Raw genomic sequence first — 6000 nt, 5'->3', positions numbered from 1 at the left:
TTATAAAATTATGTGACTCATTGTGGAAGAGAGTAAATTCTCTTCTTTCCCCAACTGTACCTAATGTGCTGTGTGTATTCCTAACAATGCTGGCACTCCTAGGACCTCTTCCATGGGAGTAGATGTTAAAATTCCTACTAAATTTAATAAGCAGGATCAGGGCCATAGATTATTATCAGTGGAAGTCTCACACAGAAGCAGGTCCTCATCTCTAAAATACATGTTGAGTTTTTGTATAACAGTAAAAATATTTATAAGCAAACATCTCTTTGCAGTCCAAAGCTAAACTGTGCCCTTCTTCCTCAGCTTGCTATCTCTGAAAATTCATCTGTTGAGAAATAATCCTCCTGTTCTGTGACAAACTTTGAAGTGTCTTTGTAAATAAAATAAGCTACAAAACGGATTTCTGAAAGCTCTGCTGATGAAAGCCTGACACTGAAAAATCCCTCTGGTGACTGACAAGACAAATTCCAAGGGTGAGCCTGTTTTAATCCTGGTTGTACTCAGTTGGCTTCAGTCCTGTGAGTGGATGCAGGTCAGGGTAGGTAAAACTGCTTCAGAATTTTACTGTAGTGCCCAGACTGCTAAAATTTGAGCCATAAGTACTGGCTTTGTCATTAATTGTTTTGATCCCTGATTCTCATTAAGAGCTCAAACTTCTTTTTATCCTGGTTACTTTCAGTGTATTGAGCTGAGCAAAATGGGTGCAGTATAAAGCACAAATCTGACCTGGAAAAGCAACATGGGAGGAGGTGGGAAGGCAAATAAGATCTCTCACTGCATTAAATGTAAAAATAATAAGGTGGAGGTTTTTGTCTGACATCTGTGTCCTATAAACTTAGCCTGGTCCTGTGGAAAACAGGGAATTCACCAGGGTAACAACAGCATTGATACCTCTGTAACATGGATAACTGACCAAATATGGAATAGATAATTAAAAATCCACCAAAAAACAAACTTTCAGATTTTCCTAATTTTTTTTTTTTTTTCACTTAGGAAGTCTGACTCAAAATTATTGAATGACAGAACAAAATAAAACCTTTGAACATTGTCCCAGATAGGGAGAAGGATAAATTTTTGAGGGAGAAGGGATTTTTGTGTAACATGCTTTCTAATGCTGGGGTACCAGCAGACAAATGTGAGCTAATTCAAAATGAAAATGTGAATTTATCTCTTCACTTTAATTTACCCAGTCATTTCATTGAATGAGTTGGCTAATTAATTTTTTTAATTTACTACTATGCAAGTTTGGAGAAAGACAAGCCTAGGACAGAGGCAGTAATGTTGGGAATTCTCTGAGTTCTGTTGTTCTGTCATGCAAACTATTGTTTTAGGCTGTGAATTTTATGTGGATTATTAACAGTGAAGTACAAGGTTTCTATCTGTAGTTTTCTGGTATTTGATGTGACTTTGGAACTGCATCATTCTTGCAACTGAAATGCCAGAGTGCCCAGAGGAAGGAGCAGCTGTGTCAGGGTTAGGAATTGCCACATCGGGGGGGCACATTCCAGTTCTTTTTTTGCTACATTTTCAGTTTGCTGTTGGCAGGAGCAGAAGAGCTTCCACAAAAAGACAAATTAGGAGATGGGTGATAGAACTCAAAGTGAGAGTTGTGAAAATGAGGAATGTTTCAGACTGGTGCTGAGGTGGAGCCATGGAGATGTGTCCTGAGGGGGCTCTGAGGGCTGATGAATATCTCAGTAGTTTTAATCTCTCTTTTACTGTTTGAAGGCACAACATCCAAAATGAAGTAACAAATTGTGACAGTTTTGGTGCTAACCCTGAGTTCTGTTTCTCACAGGGCAAAGCTCTGCTGGGTTACAGAGGTTTCTCTGGAAGCCCAGAGCAGCCACGAGCAGCAGCTTTTGGGAACCTGTTTGTGATTTAAAACTGGGGAACCTAAAAGCCAATTGCTCTGTCCTGCAGCATGGCCCAAACCCTGCTGCCTCTGGGTTCAGCTGCTTTCTCCTGCCCTCACCCCCCTCACTCCTGGAATGGTGTGGTTGATAATAGAGCAGAAAGAAAGGTATGAGACAACTTCAGAGTTCAAAATCCATCACCTTGGACCCTGAAAAAGAGATTTAGGGGGGAAAAATTCTTCATTCCCCAGGTGAGTGACCCAGTCTGGCATCCTCATACAAATTTTCAAGGTCAGAGAATGAATCTATCCCAAAAGGCCAGGGTTATCCAGTTAAGGAACTGCAAAAATAAAAGCACTTTGTGCAACCATTAGAGCTGGGAGATAGTTTAGTGAAAGGTGAGTTTAATGATCAGCATGAAAACCAACTGGAACTTGCTTTAAAGCAGAAAATATTTCCACCAGAGTCTCATCTTGAGAAGCACTTGGGGCGCTGGGAGGTTCAGTGTTTAAAGCAATCTTCAGTATATAAAATACACTTCCAACTTTTGACATTTGAGGGACACTGGAATGACATCACATCAGCAACCTCCAAACCACCTTGTTTTGTCTTGGAATATTCTTGGTTACCTGGTGAAGTGTTGTGTGTTCAATGTCTGGAATAACTGTTACCAGTACTTGAGGTACAACGAGAAATGCTTCGTCTTGAGGCTCTGCTTGAGAAGGAAGAACTCTTTAGCCAAAACTCATTAGCCTAATGATGCTGCTGTAATTTCCTACTCCATTGGAAAGTTATTACCTTAACTCTAGTTGAATGTATTGGCTGCTTTGTAAAGGGCTAACGATTACAAAAATACAAATTTATGCTAAAAGAATTTGTAGAGGGCAAGGAGCAGAGGGAATGACAGAGAATGCCAGGGTGGATATTTTTAAAAAAACATATGAATAAAAGGCAAACAGTTTTGTTGGAAGTCGGCTCTTCTGTTTGGGATTTTTCTTCTATATTTTAGGAAGGAACCAAATGAAGTTGGATGATTTCATCAGCTGTGTTACATTCAGCCCTTTAGGCAGCAAATCCTGAAGTATGGTTGTTTAATAATTTGGTGAAAAATCAAGCAAATTTTGATAGTTGGAACTGAAACTTGAGCATTTGATACTTTGTTTCTTTTTCTGTTAAATACTAACCAAAAAAGAGGTACAAAAAGAAAAAGTAATGCAATTTTCCATGTTCCTGTACATCTGGCTCTTCTTCACACACTTTCATTTTCCAGAATGCCTTTACTGCTTCCTCAAATCATGCAGCAGAGACACCAAGGCTGACCTTCACTGGATATTTTTTGGGTCCAAATTTATCTCAATTTATCTCGAAATTTATCTCAAAATTTGCTCTCTGCCTCATCGAAATCTCATTAGATAGAAATTGTCACCCAAGAATATTTTACACATAAAATGTAGTCAAATATGCATTTAGGGGAAAATTTGTTGCTGCATAATAAAACCTTTCAGGGACATTCAGGTAAATCTAAGTGCTTTTAGTCATGAACATTTCACTGATACTTTGTAAAACAAAAATCCATATGGGGGAATGCAGTTAAACCCAAGAGACAACCAACATTATTTCCATTCAAAATTGTAGAGGTTTAGTTAGCAAAATCCATTTCTGGTATATTTAATATTTCATCACATTTTAAGTGATATCTTGAAAGTGTTTGGTTTAATCTGATTTTACCTCTTGTTTATTGACCTGAAGCAAGGCAAGCTTGGATACTGCAATTCTGCAAAGGGCTATTCAGCAAATGTCTGGCTGTTACAGATCTCTAGTTTCCTTCTCAAGGGAAGCTGAAAGTAAATGCTTTGAGTATTGTTCATTCTTTATATATTAAAAAAAATAATCTTTTTCTGTTACTGCAATCAAAATAAAGAGATATAAATATATAAAGATGAAAACTTCTAGTTTTAAGATTCAGGCACTGAAATTGTATCATAAATGTCTAATACCACTATGTCTCTTAATGGCAGTTGGTGCTGGGGACTGTTCCCATTTTCTACTCTATTAAGCGGGAAGTTTTGTAACACAATTACCACTGAAGTCCCACAAGTCCAACTGTTGTCACCAGACAAAACTTTTACCTGCTCTGAAAACGCTTTACTGAGGCTAAGAGTGTTCCAGGCCATAAGCTCTGGCACAATGAAATTCTCTGGGCTGCAGATCCCAATGTCCTGCCCAGGAGACGTACAGCAAATTTTGGTTGTGGGAAGGAAAATTCTCCTACCCATATAAAAATTGTCATGCAAAGTGTATTTAGTTGAACTTTCTGTAAAGAACCAGGATCTCCTCCAAAGCCTCATGAAGTCTCAGACTTGTGGTTTTCCCATTCAGTTTCATTGGAATGTTAAGTTCTGGGCTCACTTTTCCTCCAATTTGAACTTTTCTGAACCTTCTGTTAAGGTGTGATAATGGTTACTCTGAAATCACCTCCAGAGAACTTTTCTTTCACCTAATAGCTGATACAGGAGGTGTAGAGATGTTTCTTACGAGACTCTCAGTACCTTTTCTTTCTTGGTTTGGGATGGTTTAAATTCAGATCTGGTACTTAGGAAGCTCCGACTGGTTAATCACTCTGTCTGTTCCAAGTTCATATTATTTCTCACATCTATGGGATGGAAATTGCCTGCTAACCAAATGGAGATGAGCCAAAATCTTTTTCTCAAGGATATTTCCATTGGCTCCCAGCCTCAGCTTGTCACTTCACTCCCAGTTCATCCCTCATAAAAAACGACCACAGGCACCAGGGTGCGCTCACCGTCCCCTGCCTGCAGTGGAAAACGTGGAAAACCTGTCCCTTGTGGCTCTGCTTCAATCTGTGGCTGAAAAAGTCTTTTTTCTTTCTGCTGGCAGAGCAAAAAGCATCGAATGTTTCTCTCCCGACTGTTGTAGCAGTGTTCCAGGAAAAGCTGCTTCACCACTGTAGGGCAGCACAGGACAGCACAACTCTGCTGTGCTGCAGCTCAGGTGCTGGGGTACACTCTCTGTATTGAGCTTTGAAATGCAGCAAATCCCTTGATTAGCACAGCAACCACATTTGAGCAAGGATTTTGTCTGTTGGAGATCCTGTAACTTATTTCTGAACAGGGTTTTTTTTGGCCTTTCTTACCTAGCAATGCATGGAAGACAATGTCATTTCTTTTGACTATTTTTCAGTTAGAAACTGAATGAGAATAAAGGACCTTTTAAATAATTAATCAGCAAAACTCCTGGCTGGCCTCCAAATCCCAGAACACACCCTCACCCTCCCCTTTTTTTACAGTGAAACTCTTATACAACTGAAGAACAGGAGTGGATCTGAAGAGGGACAAAGGGACTGTTTCTGACATGGTCTCACTAATGCCTCTCCGTGCTGAGGCCTGATTATGTGATCAGTTTTCATTGTAGGCTTGTCCCCTCATGAACATGGGAATGTTCATCTCATTCCCTGTCCCTCCCTTCCTTGGGGACCCTCTTGACCCATTATCTTTGCTCAGCACCCCCAGAAAGGTTCCAGGGTGAGCACAGCCAGTGCTCTGGGATGCAGTTTTGGGGATGGGGAGCAAATCCTGTGTCACAGCCTGCCCTGTCCTGCTGCCCTGCCTGCTTACAGAGCCACCCCAGGACAGGGGACGTGGCTCCCACAGCACCTCTCCTCCGCCCAGAGATGCCCACTTTCATTCTCCAAAGTTACCCCTTTTTGTTTGTTTGGGGGTTTTTGGGTTTGTTTTCCTACTTGTCAAATACTCTATTCTACCCTAACATCATCCCTATCAACTTGCTGTTGTTCAACATCCCCCTCATGCTTCCATGGGAGGGAACTGCCTTTGTCCAGCCGCAGCCAGAAAAGGAACACATCCCTTGGGGCAACACATCCCTTGGACAACACGTCTCAGGGAGAACACGTCCCTTGGAGAACACATTCCATGTCCATGGAGAACACACCCCATGGAGAACAACCCCTCGGAGCAAGGCATCCCTTTCTTTCCTCTTCCCTTGCAATTCCCGTGCGATTGCTGCTGCGCTGGGAGGCTTTGCAGGGCAGTTTGATGTTACATTTCCTGGTTTGGTTTTACATTTCCACTGGTTCTTTCCCCCTCAGAAGTGTGTGCCCGCT

The sequence above is a fragment of the Agelaius tricolor genome, unplaced genomic scaffold (assembly GCF_023055355.1).
Source record: "Agelaius tricolor isolate 1412-34295 unplaced genomic scaffold, bAgeTri1.0.p SCAF_23, whole genome shotgun sequence".
Lineage (NCBI taxonomy): Eukaryota > Metazoa > Chordata > Aves > Passeriformes > Icteridae > Agelaius > Agelaius tricolor.
The sequence above is the reverse complement of the archived record's forward strand: the minus strand, read 5'-3'. Positions refer to the sequence as shown.